Source organism: Callospermophilus lateralis, unplaced genomic scaffold (assembly GCF_048772815.1).
Source record: "Callospermophilus lateralis isolate mCalLat2 unplaced genomic scaffold, mCalLat2.hap1 Scaffold_1583, whole genome shotgun sequence".
NCBI classification, from domain to species: Eukaryota; Metazoa; Chordata; class Mammalia; order Rodentia; family Sciuridae; genus Callospermophilus; species Callospermophilus lateralis.
The window spans coordinates 229,482-245,012 of NW_027512686.1; the positions used below are offsets into that span (position 1 = coordinate 229,482).

The window sequence follows — 15,531 nt, forward strand, 5'->3', positions numbered from 1 at the left end:
ACAAACACAAACCTGAATCTAATTAAGCCTCTAGATTCAAAAGCCAATTTAAGGAAAAACAGGAAGTAAAACATTCCCAGGATGCAGTCAACAAAATTCAGACTCAGAAACTCAACAAAAAAAAACCTGGGCTTCTTCAACAATTGAATTGATTGCAAGAGAGGAAAAAGGAGGAAGAAAGAAATTTACAGTGTATGTAAAGAATATCATCTTAAGCAACATCAGCTTTCCCTCACCAGATTCTCCCCACCACTCCTCAGCCCATCTCACCTCTTCAGTCAGGATTCAGTATCATCTTCTTTGCTCTCCCTGTATCCTCTATGTGCTTCCATAGTGTGCTTTAGCTGTGTAACCTATTTAGTTCTCCCAGCTTCCACATTATAAGCAACATCCAGTTGCGCTCTGGGGACTGACTTTATTTGGATCCTAATTCGAAAAACTTTTAAAGAATAGGGAAATTTGAACACTAATTGATATGTTAGTCTTGTAAATTTTAAACTGAATGTATATTCTTAAGACCCCTATTCTTTTAGATAGGATATTGAAATGTTTATAGATGAGATTGAAGTAAGTCTGGGACTTACTTCAATATAATTAGTGACAGAAGAAGTAGATGAATTTATAGATGAAACAAGATTGTCCATGAGGGGATGTTTTTGAAAACTGGGCCATGAGCACATGGAGATACATATTACTATTATCTCTACTTTTATGTGTGTTTTGAAATTATCTATAACAAAAAGTTTAAAGTCTGTAAGAATTGACCTGTCCAGTCTGCCCTTGCCCCACCCATCATAGTGCTTGAGGATTTGTTTGGCTAGTGATCCTCCCAGCTTTTCTTCATGGTAATGAGTGAGGCTTTGAGGGCTGGATCATTAGCTTTCAGTTATTCTAGCTTAAAATTAGAACCCAAGAAAAGAACAAAATACATTTCCCTTTGAGAATACGTTTTTTCAGTGAGTATTCCTTGACCAGAACCTCCCCATCATCCTCACCCCATCTCACCTCTTCCATCTGAATTCAGTATCACCCCTTTTGCTCTCCCTGTACCTTCTGCGTACTTCCACAGTGTATTTGAACTGTGTAATCTATTTGGTTCTTCCAGTTTCCACATTCTAAATTACTGGAAGATACTAACCCTATTTGCTGTTTTGTTCATCTGTGGATTCCCTTGTCACTCCTATACTTAACGTTGGACCTGGTAAGCTCTATAAATGGATGATTGAATGGGGGGGAGGCAAGCAGTGGAAAACTGGGATTGCACTTGTAAATAAAATATAAAACACTACATTATCCTCTCAAGTAGTCCATCCTTTTCCCAGATTTCCAAGGTAAAACTACAGAACTTTTTTGAACTTTTTTTCTTCTGCCCATCCTCAGGCAGAGCTGCTAATGAGGTGTAATGCATTGCACATGAAAGATGAGTATCCAGTGCAGAAAAATGCAATTTGGGTTTCTGCATAATCAAATGTTGCTTATTTCCATTTTTTCCCAGAGCATATAATTCATTTTCAGAGACCATCTTTCTATGCTGTTTATTTTGCTGTTCTATGTATATTCCTTTTCAGTCTGTCTTCTGAATTATTTGTTTTAATTAGTTATACATGACAGTAGAATACATTTTGATATACATAAATGGAGTATAACTTTTCATTCATCTGGTTGTACATGATATTATGATTACAGATGATGTAATCATATATGCACATAGGGTAATAATGTCCAATTCATTCTAATGTCATTCCTATACCCATGCCCCCTCCCCTCCTTTCATTCCCCTCTTTCTAGTTCAAAATACCTCTATTCTTCCCCCTCCCCCATTGTGAATTATTATCCATATATCAGAGAAAACATTTGGCCTTTGGTTCTTTGGGATTGGCTTATTTCACTTAGCATGATGTTCTCCAGTTTCATCCATTTACTGGCAAATACCATAATTTTTTTATTCTTAAAGGCTTGGTAATATTCCATTAGGTATATATACCAGTTTCTTTATCCATTCATCTGTTGAAGGGCATCTAGGTTGATTCCATAATTTAGCTGTTTTGAATTGAGCTTCTATAAACATTGATGTGGCTGTATCACTGTAATATGCTGATTTTAAGTCATTTGGGTATAAACCTAGGAGTCGGATAAGTGGGTCAAATGGTTGTTCCACTCTCCACACTGCTTTCCATAGTGGTTGCGCCAATTTACAGCCCCACCAACAATGTATGAAGTATACCTTTTTTCCCACATCCTCACCAACATTTATTGTTGCTTATATTCTTGATGATTGCCATTCTGATTACTCCAGTAAGATGGAATCTCAGTGTAGTTTTGCATTTCTCTTAATTACTAGAGATGTTGAACATTTTTTCATATATTTGTTGATTGACTGTGTTTCTTTTTCTGTGAATTGTCTGCCCATTTATTGATTGTGGTGTGTGTGTGTGTGTGTGTGTGTGTGTGTGTGTGTGTGTTAAGTTTTTTGAGTTCTTTATATATCCTGTAGATTAATGTTCTATCTGAGGAGGTGTGTTTGATAGATCTTTTTTCCATTCTGTAAGCTCTCTCTTCACATGCTTGAATGCGAAGAAACTTTTTAGTTTGATTCCATCCCATTTATTGATTCTTGATTTTACTTCTTGTTCTTTAGGAGTCTTGTTAAGGAAGTCAGGTCCTAAGCAGATGTGGCAGATATTTGGGCCTACTTTTTCTTCTATTAGGCACAGGGTTTCTGAGTGTATTTTAAGATCATGATTAGAATGCAACCTACTGGGAAAAAGTACAAGAAATTTTCTGGCAATATCATTTTGTGCTATAGATAGGATTATCTTGCAGTTTCCTAGTGAATGGCAGTTTGTAAAACAGACTTCTAAGAGCCCATCAAACTTCAGAGTTTGGAGAAACTAAGAAACCAATGCTCCCTTCCCTGTTCACACACATACACACCCATTACACAGGATAGCTTTTCATGACATTTTGCTCTCTTAAAATAGTGCATATTGTTTAGTCTTTAAATCTGGACTAGTTGCTAAACTAGTACTTTCAAATTTAAACTCTTGAGAAAATAGGACATAGAAGTAATAACTCTTATCTTAAAAAAAGGCATAACATTATCATTTCCTTTTGATCACATAGTGTTGGATGATTTCTCATTTGTATAGAAACCAGCTGAGTAAATCTTAGACTTTAGAATGTAATTACTGGACATTTTAACCTTATTCAAGACTTAAAGATATCTTATTTTCTCTCTAGGTGGTACGGGACTATAATCTTCAGCTATTTTTACAAGAGAATGCTGTATTTCACAAACCTCAACCCTTCCAGTTCCAGCCCTGTGACAGTGATACTGTAAGGAGAATTCAGATTCTCTTATCATTTTTTTAAATTATATTTGTGCTTACATAGTTATCATCCTTGTAATAGACAGGGAGAGCTGAGTGTATCTCATTAATTTTGTAACAACACTATGAAGATGTAGAGAAACCATGACATTTCTTCTGTCTACCATGTAAGGAACACACCCAGTGTCTTTATAATAACAACTTCCTACTGAATAAGATGAAGTTATGAAACAAAAGTAATGAAAATCTGAAAACTGAGGGAAGAAGAAAAATTATTCAACAGATTTATTAATATGTACATCATGCTTTCTGTACATGAAATTCTTTTATGTAATACCTCTCAAAGAACTCAGTGGTTAAATTTTAACCAGAGTAGAATGAATAATGTAATAATATATATGGGCATAGAGATATTTTAATTGGCTTTAGAAAGCAATTATAGGCCTTTGATAATTCATTTAAGATTTTAGAATGTTAACATAAACCTCAAATTGGCAACTTTTAGAGAACTTACATTAATTATACATTTTTCTTAAGTTTAAGGGAAATGTTTGCCATTATTTGAATTTTTAAAATGATGAACAAAAATATGAATTTTTTGACACAAAATAATGAAATTTAGCTTCTACAAAATGAGAAGTAATATTGGCATTCTAATACATTCTCTAAAAGTAGGCAAACCAAGAGGGAAGTCAAATTATATTCAAAAACTCTTTTAGTAAATTTAGAATCTGAAAGGAGTATATGATATATTTTCAGAGTTTAATGATATCACTTTAATAGAAATGTATTTGTTGGTGACATCCTCATTATTTTTCTTATATTTTGAATAGCCCTGTTAATAGCTATATAAGGAAATACAGGACTGGGGATTGTAGCTCAGTGGTATAGCACTTGCCTGGCATGTATAAGAGCCTGGATTCAGTCCCTAGTACTGCAAAAAGGATAGAATAAAATAAGAGAAATATTTAGGAAAAAAAGAAATATAGGAAATTAGTATTTGCTTCTTAGATAATGGCTTTTGCCATTTATATTAGTGACCTTTTGAACAAATCAGATTTTTCTTAACGACTCAATGATATTGTCCTATAATTTGACTTCTTTGAAGCTTGGGATGAATGAAGTAGAGCCTTAGAAGAAACAGAGCACGGACAAGTTTATCAAACTTGACTTAAAATTGTGACTAACTAGAGAATATTTTATTTTTGCCTATTTGCCACATAAAAATCAATCATCTCACTTTCAAAGGCCAATTGTAGCCCTAAGTCCTTCTATCTTTGTTTCTAAACACTGCTAAATGTTCTTAGCTGTTGTGTTCCTGATTGCCTTATAATTCTAACTCTGTGCTGTGTTTTCTATCCTTGTACAATCTTTACTGGGTAGAGTTTAAGAGCTGCCCAACTGGTGGATATTGAGCTCTCCCCTGTCAGTGCTTTGAGAATGACCATAGCTGAGGTATATCGGGGTATGGGTCAAGGGTGGGAGGGATGGAATGTCTGGGGTTGCATGTTAATGAAGGGTGGGACCTGGTGTGTGACTGAGTCATAATTGTCTATATACAGGGCCCCTGAATGCATCAGCAGTAGCTTTCTGATTTTCCCTTATAACCTAGGAATTTCCTTTACTTTGTATAGTAAATAGATTGAGCTTCTCATTTTTCCTTTTGTCTGAAACACCTTAGTTTTCCCAACAGGAGTGTGGGAAGAACCCAAGAGCTAATCTTGGCTGTAATAAAGAAGGAATTGTATCCTAAGAAGGAAAAGAGATTTGCCCAGAGTCATGTGGGGAATGAATGACACATAGCTGTTTTGATTGCAGTTCTAATGCTCTTTCTGTTATGCTGTTGTTTCCTGAAAAAAATGTTGGAAACTTAGAAGCCATTAATTTTTTTTCATAATAGAAAACAATAAATACCTGTGGTTTTATAAAAATCCTTATAATGATTTTGAAAACGTTAACTATAAAATATTTCATGTATAATTTTTGTTGTTATAAATTAAGCATTCTTATTGCTTACAAAAAACAAATTTACAAGGTTGGGGATATAGCTAAGTGGTAAAGTGCTTGCCTTGCATGTCAATTCCCAGTGCCAATAAATAAGTAAACAAACAAACAAATTCCCAAGCAAGTATTTTTACTCAGTATGGACCAGTATTTTTCCTTATGGGAATGGAGCCATTGTTTACTTGCTTCTCAGGTTTTACTTCTTGGAGCTGGTAGCACAAAGCTTGGCATGAAGTGAAGAGAATACAAGTCAGTGTCCATTAACTCATTTTTTCTGCCAGCTGAATCTTGGACATGTAGGAAGTACCACTCACCTCTATCTTCAGTGTGTTTCTGAAATTGCTCTTGTTGGTTCTGTTTTGAAACATATCTCAGTTCAACAAACACTGAACCCCTACTGTATGTTCCAGTCACTCAACTAAATGCTAAGGATAGCTATGACATGCTGAACTATAGACCTCAGGCTAGATGAGCTTTCTGTCTTTTCATAAGTTTATTGAGGCATATTTACATATCATATAATTTACCCATTTCAAGTGTGTTCAATGATTTTAATGAATTTACCAAATTATGTTTCATCATCATAAATAAGTTCTAGAATATTTTCATGATCCTGATATGATCCTGCATGTCTATTTATTGTTAATCCACATCACCCCTCCCAGATACAGTCAACCACTCTTTCTAGTTTTATTCTTTTTAGATTTGCTTTTTCTAAATTAAATCATACAATATGTGTAGTCTCTTATGCTTTGCTGCTGTCATTTAACATAATGTTTTCGAGATTCATCCATGTTGTAGAATGCAGCAGTATGTTTTGTTCCTTTTTATTCCTGAATAGTATTCCATCATATGAGTATACCACATTTTGTTTATCTGTTTATCTATTCATCAGTTTGAACATTTAGCTTGTTTCTCACTTTTGCTCTTATGAATAGTGCTACTATGTTAATTGCTATGCCAGTCTTTGTATGAATGTGTTTTCATTTCTCTTGGGTTACTGGGTCATAGTAAATTCCTGATTAAGTGTTTAGCAAACTGCCAAACCATTTGCAAGAGTAACTGCAGAATTTCATATTTCCATCAGTATTGGGTAAGGGTTCTCATTTCTCCACATCTCCACCAATATTGATTGTTATTTGTAGTTTGTTTTTTTTTCCCATTTAACACTCCACTATTGAGCTTCTTCCCCCCACCAGCCCTGTCTCTTTGGTTATAGCCTTGCTCGTGGTTGTGAAATATCTCATGGTAGTTTTTATTTGCATTTGCCTATGACTAATATTGTTGAATGTTTCATGAGCTGATTAGCCATTTATATATCTACTTTGGGAAATGTCTATTCAAAACTTTTTTGTTCATTTTTTTTATTGGATTGTTTGGATTAGATTTTTGAAGATGAATTGAGATTTATCTTATAGAAATTGAGGAATAATATGTCAGGAAGTTAAGACAGCAATTGAAAACAAACAAACAAAAAAAATAGGTGGCATTCATTGAACATTTATTTTATGCTAGACATTTTTCTAATTACATGACCTATATTAAATCATATAATCCTCATGACAGCCCTATGTCTTAGGTGCTGTTTTTCATCTCCCCTAATCAGGGTCCCTCAACTAGAAATTTTATAGCTAAAACATTTGTAAGTATACGACCTGTTCCTGAGATGGCAAATAGTCTTGGGATGAAAGAGAAACTGAAAATCCCATAGGCATATGTTGCAACCAGATTTTATGTTTGGTAATTCTATATACATTGTTAGATGGAGAACTATGGAATATTTTCAAGTAGGACAAAATATGATGAGATCCATTGCAGAAGTAGGACAGTATTGTTCTTAATCAAAATTTGAATTAAGACTATGTAGTTGCTAATATTTTCTCTAAATTTTGGTAAGATACATGTAGGAAAGTCATAGGATGTTTAACGTTACTACTGTAATAAAATATAACTTATTATCATATACTGTGTTAAAACTTAAAGAGAAAAAGTTTTCAGATAATCCACTTCAAATTGCAGTGTTCTACAAAAGTTCAAAACATCCAACTAAAAACATATAGTCACAGTATTAGCATAGGAATTTATTTAAGGCTTGGAATTATTATGCCTTTTATTTCTGACTGATAGAATTCCCTTTCATGTTATCCTAATATATGATTAATCATAAGATGATTACAAGTAACAGTGACCAAAGGAAAGTGTTGTTTGATGTGACCTAGTAGCTATCTTGTGGTTAATATTGAAAGGAGCTACCCAGGCATGGTGGCACATACCTATAATCCCAGTGGTTTGGGAGGCTGAGGCAGGAGGATCAAGAGTTCAAAGCCAGCCTCAGCAACTTAGCAAGGGCCTAAGCAACTCAGGTAGACCTGTCTCTAAATAAAATACAAAAAAACCCCACCAAAACCTGGAGATATGGTTCAGTGGTTAAGCACCGCTGGGTTCAATCCTTGGTCCCCTCAGTCAACCCCCCCCCAAAAAAAAATAATATTGAAAGGAGGTTTTCTTATCTATTGTCTATATTTCCATATTGTGTTATTGATTTCTAAAGTATCCTTTCTTTATACCTCATTACAATTTATCAGATGATAGAAACAAGTCAAAAATTCTTTAAAAAAAAATGAGCAGAGTACATCTTTCTTTGCAGAAATGAGTTTTTAATGCAAAATTATTCTGAGGAGGATATGGAATGTGTCCTAAAACACCTCCCTAAATAACAGGTATTCTGTTTAGAACTGACAAGTACATTGATTAGAATATCAGTGTTGAAGTGTCCTTCAGCTGTCACACAGGTCATACTGGTGTTAGATATTCATACAGGTATTATACAAGAACAAGTCCTAGGTCTTAGTATCTAAAACTATCTGTTTATATTATATATTTTTAAATTTTTTGATTTATTCTCCTTGTATATAAAATGACTATTTTATTGGGTATGAAATTAAACTTTTGACTCAATGCCTGGCACATAGTGGTCGGTAAAGAGCTAGATGGATCTTTATGTTTTTCCTTTTTGTTTTAGGTTTTGCCCCTCATTGCTTCAGGAAATATCAAAATATCAAATATAGATGATACTACAAAGATTACAAAATCTTGCAGTACTTAACTTCCTTTTTAAACTGATTACTGCAAGTCCCGTGGGACTTCTGTTCTCTTATTGTATTACCCAAAGTAAATCTTATTAACCTCTTTCTTAGCATTTTATAAGCCTGAAAGGCAATAGCTGACAGTTACCTCCCTATGACCTGCACTTTTCAGCATCTCTGTCCTGCATATGTGCCCACCTTCCGTTTGCAAAACCAGTAACATAAGTCCTTCAAAGTGTTTCTCACATCCTATGAAAAAGCACAAGGTCAACCAGGGATAGGAAAAAATATGGGAAACACACGTCTATAAAACTTGGATAAGTATGATCTATAGAGGCAGCAAAACAAGGAAATGTTCTCTCAAGCTTCCTGGTGGGAATGAGAAAACCCTTTCCTCTTTTCTTTCCTTGAATTGTAATTAACAAGATCTTCAGAGATAATGGTAGCAAAAGGGCTGACATAAAATTTCTGATACATGGTATTTTCCTGTTATTCTAGCCACCATTTCAGATATTTAACTCTGCCTTCTCTAGATTAACAGTTACATTAAGTAAAAAGTCCACTTGCTTGAGGACATCTGCATATTTAAGGTTTGCTTAAGTGGAGTGTTTTTGTTTTGTTTTGTTTTGTTTTGTTTTGTGATGCTGAAGATTGAACCCAGGGCTTTTAAATGTAAGGCAAGCACTCTACCAACTGAGCTATATCCCTAAACCTTAAGTGGAGCTTTTTATGCATTTATTAAAATTAAATATTTAACAAGAATTTCCCTTGTCTATAAAGGACCATATCGGGCTAATGTATCCTGTAGCAAATTTACCTGGAAATTCTGTTACGTAAGCCAGGTGTACTGGTGAACACCTATGATCCTTGCCAGGCTAAGGAGGCAGGAGGTTCGCAAGTTGAAGGCCAGCCTGGGCAACTTAAAGAGACCCTGTCTCAAAATAAAATTTTAAAAAAGGGTTTGAGGTATAGCTCAGAAATAGAATGCTCCTGGGTTCAATTCCCAGTACCAAAAGGGGAAAAAAAAATCTCAAGTTATGGGTAGCTCTTTCCACTGGTGGTAATTTTGTATTTATATAGCAATGTCTCATAAACAGGAAAGATGATGATAGAGATTCTGTGGAAAATCTTCCCATTCAGGAAATAGCTGCCAGGTATATGTGGCAGGTGGCATCCAAAACTGAAAAGCTGCAGCTAAAGACATGAGCGCTACTTTGTAGAATCAGCAGTGTTGACAGGTAGGCATTCAGTAGGGGTTGTTCTCATTTCTTCAGCCTTCCAGAAAGGGTTTATTTGATTCTCATAGAAAGCCTACCATCTATGTGATAGGCCCTCTGCTGGATTAGTCACCTTTCTCCTGGATTAGTTCCTTCTCTAAGCATCCAGAGAGCTTTCAATAGATGCCTTGGTGATGTATTGACGTACAGGGTTTGGGGATTTTGTGTGTGCGTCTCTGTGTGTGTATTGGTTTATATTGAGTATTGAACCCTAAGGCACTTCGCCATTGAACTATACCCTCAGCTCTCCTTTTTTATTTTTAATTTTGAGATAGGGTCTCACTAAGTTGCTTGAACTTATAATCCTCCTGCCTCAGCCTCTCGAGTCACTGAGATTTCAGGGATATAATTTTTGCTTAGATTTGCCCTTGCTATTCTAGCTGTTCTGACCTAAGAGAATGGTACTCCTTTATCAGAGTTCTCATCAGCCTTAATGGAATTGTACTGTACATCCTTTTAACCGTTGTCCAGTCTTCCAGAATTGCCTCAAGACTCAGACCACAACATTAATTCTCTAGTTTATTCACCTGAAAGTCTAGGCACACAATCCAATTATGCAGTTGAACTGCCACTTTTCTCTGCAGTGAAGGTGCTACTGTCCCAGCTTGATCAGAATAAGCTTAAGACATGTCTTTGACAGTACACTGCTCCACCTCCTCTCCAAGGTGTGTGTAAGGTTTAAAATATGTGACTTTAGGTTTTACAGATTCTTACCAAAAAAGGCTTTGGGCCAAATCTGTTGCAAAATTCAGAAATTTTCAGAAACAATCCCTGTACCATCATTACACACTGAATAGGACATGAGGAAGCACCTGATGATCAAACAACACAGTATTTTTTGCAGTAAAACATTTCAATATTCATACCAAGTTAAATGAATAAAAGCCTATAAATAACATCTCCTTAGTTCAAGACTAACTCACTTTGCTTCAAATGAGTTCTAAACTTAAAAAAAAAAAAGATCTTTGTGATTTTCAGAGCATTTTGAATTCCAGAATTATAGATTCTGAACCTATTATTGCATTCCAAGCACAAACCTACAGAGATGCAGGTCTTTTTACTTTTTTTCCCCTTTTTCTTGAGATGGGCATTTCACTCTGTTCCCTATGTTGCCCTGGCTGGTCCAGGACTCATAGAGTCATGCTGTCCTCCTGCCTCAACTTCCTGAGTAGCAGGGACTACAGGAGTGTACCAGCATTCCTGACAAAAGGGACCTCTTGAGAATAAATAAAAATTAACTTAAATAAAAATTAACTTAATTGAATATATTAGAAAACATCAAAAAGAATTAGTGGATTGGGCTGTAATGCCAGCAATTCAGGAAGCTGAAACAGGAAGATTGAAAGTTCAAGTTCAGCTTCAACAACATAATAAGACTGTCTCAAAATAAAAATAAAAAGGACTGGGGATGTATCTCAGTGGTAGCATCCCTGGGTTCAATCCCTAGTACTAAAAACAAAAACAAAAAAAATTTAAAATAAGAATAAGACGGATTGATATTAACTTGATAATATCCACCAATGAACTGAAAAATACAATTAGTACACACACTTTGAGTGAAGGTTAATGAGGGCTGGGGATGTAACTCAGTGGTAAAGTACTTGCCTTAAATGAGGATTAATGAGATTGTTCCTGGTACAACAACCCTAATTTTATCTTTTTTCGAAATTTGGTTGGAAAAATAGTATTTTACTGTGCTAGTGGTTTTCATTCGTCACTTTTTCTCTTTCAAATGAACACATTTTGGGTACAGATTTGAAAAGTAAGGACTCTGTTTCCTCTGTGAAATCAGCTTTCTCTCCCAGCTCACTTTGTCATCCTATACAGGTACTCAGATATCTGTCTGAACCTTCTGTGCCCTTATAGTAACTTTAAAATGAATTTAAATTAAGCTGGTACAATGGCAAATGCCTGTAATCCCACCTACTCAGGAGATTGAGGCAGGAGAACCACAAGTTCAAGGCCAATTTAGCAAGACCTTGTCTCAAAAAATAAAAAGAAATAAGGATATAGCTCAATGGTAGAACAACCCTGGGTTCAGTCCCAAATAAAAGGAATGGAGGGAGAGGATGGGAATGAATCTTGAGAGGTGTCTGAGGACAAAATAGTTGAGATGTGTTAAAATTGATTTATCATAAGTACTAGAATGTTAATTTCCTTTATTTAGTTCTTTAAAATTATTTAATTTATAATTTTTAAAGATCTTAATATTTTATTCTAAATGGACTGGAAATTTTTAAAAACTTAACATTGCTAGTTTTTAAAGCCTTCTCAAACTTATTTGAACCAGTTCGGGTTTTTTTGTTTTGTTTTGTTTTCCTCAAGGAAAATTAAATCAGTTAAATGTCTTATCTCTAATTAAAAACCTTTCCAAAGTTTCATTCAAAGGAAACTTATATTTTAGCAGCGTCTTTTTAATATTATTGTCTCTGTGCTATTAATATTAGTATTAACCAAATAGTACAATTAGTGACACAGTATTAGCATATATGGACAGCATGGAATCTGAGCCAGCAGGGTCTCAATACAGGCTCTAGACCCACTGCTTAGTGGTTGAGTGGCTTTAGGGAAAAAACAACCCTTTATTCTCTTCCTTCTTTCCCCTCTCCTCTTCCCCCCTCCCCACTCACTGTTTTGAGACAGGGTCTTACTAAATTGCCCACACTGGCCTCTAACTTGTGATCCTCCTACCTTAGCTTCCCAAGTAGCTGGGATTACAGACATGTACCATCATGCCCAACTGATACATAACCTTTTCTGAGCTTAGATTTCTATACTGATAAGTTGAAAATAATAATTTCTGTGTATTAGGATTGTTTTGAGAACTAAATGAAATTATGTAGGGGCTGGGGATGTGGCTCAAGTGATAGCACGCTCGTCTGGCATGCGTGCGGCCCGAGTTCGATCCTCAGCACCACATACCAACAAAGATGTTGTGTCGCCGATAACTAAAAAATAAATAAATAAATATTTTTTTAAAAAAAGAAATTATGTAAAGTGTCACAGAGATTAAAGAATCAGTAAATGGTAACCGTGTTTTCAAAGTTATCATAACTTTATAGTGTTCTGATTATAAAACATGAAATGAAAGTTTTTACCCAAAGTATACAAGAGTCAAAACATCATATTGTTTCCCTCATTGCTAGATTTTAAGGTTTTCTTTCTACTGCAATATGAACTTCCACTTTAACTTAAAGTAGGAATAAACATGCATACATTCTCTTTTTAAAATATCATATCATATGCCATAAAGTTTAAAATGAAAAAACAATGTTTCCACCCAAATTCTCAACATTCAAAGTAATCATTGGTAAAATTATATAGATATGGATACACAAGTTCATATAAATAGATTTATACTAACCAAACTTGAATTTAATCTCTAGCACTCATTAAATTCCAAATAAATTTATATTTCAGGAATATTATTAAATTTTTATTGGGACCCTTTTGCTCTTTGATTAGGCTAAACTCCCAGATAATGCTAGGAAGATATCTGGAGCTCAGAGCAATAGCATTTTTTTTTTTTATTTTTTGGTACTAGGAATTGAACTCAGGGGCACTTAACCACTGAGCCATATCCCCAGACCTTTTTTGTATTTTATTTAGAGACAGTGTCTCACTGAGTTGTTTAGGGCCTTGCTAAATTGCTGAGGCTGGCTTTGAACTTGCTATCCTACTGTCTCAGCCTCCCAAGCTGCTGGGATTATAGGCTGCACCACTGCACCCTCCTACAGTAGCATTATGAACATAATGTTTTTATTACATGCTTTTTGAGACTGTTATCCAGAGAACATTATTCTCTCTGGCCAAAAATGATCCTACTTATTCTAAAATTTATTGCTGGGTTGCTGACAACCTGAGATTCCATCTCCGGACATGTTGATTTATAAGTAAGGAAACTAAGGGCTGGAGAGGCGGGGTTAAGTTAGCCAGGGTGACACATAAATGTATTTTAGATTTCAATGACTGCTTCTTAAAATATCTAATAAGTTCCATAAAGTAAGATTTTGCAGAAGTCACTAAATTTGGAGATTTAGATTTATTCCTTCTTTATTCATGTTTGAATGGATTTTAGAATGCAAATTTAAACATACAGCAGATTATATTAGATGACCTTTAATTGGATGAGTGGAGAAAAGATGTCAATTCTAAAGTCAGCTCTGAGAACCTGTGCTAAAATTCATGGCACTCAATAAATTAGTTCTCTTTCTCCCCTCTTCATTCTGTTCTTACCAACATAGAATAATTTTGTCTCTCATCAGTCAGAAACTCATTCTAATAAAGTAAGTTTGTTCTTTTGTCTCTAAAGGCACAGTCCTAATAATCTAGTACACTGGCCCTCACTTTGGAATCAGGGCATTCAGTTATATTCGCATAACTAGCATTTACTAAGGACATTCCTGTGTTTGTGTTAGGTCCCAAACTAGGTGAAACACTGCTCAGGCCCTCAGATTGCCTAAGAGCAAACTGAAGCCAGTGCAGCACTGACATGGCTTGATGTTGGCCTGATAGTGGAGACTCAGTGACTTCTAACAAACTAAAATCAATTAATATAATGGGTATAGTCAAAGTAAAAGAGCCCCTTAGTCATCTGGAGAAGTCAGGGAAGATTTCCTGAAAAGGTAGCACTTGAAATGAGACTAGGAGTTTGTTTATGAACAACACAATAAATAAATAAATAGGAAAACTATTCCAGCCAAAGGAAATAGAACTCAAAAGCACAGGCTTGTATTTAGATTGACATTTATTTTGCAGCAAAAGAACAACGTGCTTCTGAAACATTTTTACTAATATCTCATGATTTCTAAAATTATTCTATTTCTGAACATCTCAAGAATCAAATTTAGTTGACCCTCCTTTACGTTAATAGAATTTGTAAACTGACACCTAACCTTTTATAGCATCCCTCTTCAAGTTCTAATTTGTTTGTGTGTGTATGTGCATGTGCTACTGTTATTCTGAGATTATATGTATGCTTCTTTACAAATAAGCAAATTGAGTAAGTGAGCTTTTCCAGAGCTAGGCTATAGTGCTATCTGTTATTTAATTATTTAATTCTCATATTCTGCTTCAAAAAGATACCAATGTTCTTTAAATTAGGTGCTTCATGTCTCTTATATGTTACCATTCTTTTATATATTTCAAATACATTTTTAAAAGAATAAAGGGAAACTATTTAAAAAATGAACTAAAAATTAAATTAGTCATCATTTAAAAAGAAGCAGTCACCTGCAGCTCCTTCACTATAATCAACCACTGTAAATATGACCACTCTAAAAGATAGTGATAGGGCTGAGGTTATAGCTCAGTGGTAGAGTGCTTGCTTCTCACTTGTGAGGCACTGGGTTTGATCCTCAGCACCACATAAAAATAAATAAAGATATTATGTCCATCTTTAAAAAAAATAGTGATCTACATTATAGCCTGACTGATAGGATTTGGGGGATGATTGGGGGAGTTCCGGGGATTGAACTCAGGAGCACTTGACCACTGAGCCACATCCCCAGCCCTATATCGTATTTTATTTAGAGACAGCATCTCTCTGAGTTGGTTCGTACCTCACTGTTGCTGAGGTTGGCTTTGAGCTTGGAATCCTCCTTTCAAAGCCATCTGATTCTCTGGGATTACCATGTGCCTGGATGGTAGGATTTTTGATAGTGACGATGGCTGAGAATATTGCTCTGTGTGTTGTTTAGCACCCTGGACTGTGTTTGCTTTGTATAATATTTTTATTTTATTAAGATATACGTTATAAAGAGCTTTCACATGTCTTCTGTGACCTGACTTCAGAATTTATGAAAAGATTAAATTGCAAGTCAGTCTCTAAAATTC

General features: G+C 35.0%; 1 pseudogene; it reads left to right on the forward strand.

The window, feature by feature from the left end:
* LOC143387856 (F-BAR and double SH3 domains protein 2-like) overlaps nucleotides 1-15,531 on the forward strand; it is a 142,660-nt pseudogene that overhangs the window by 71,376 nt on the left and 55,753 nt on the right.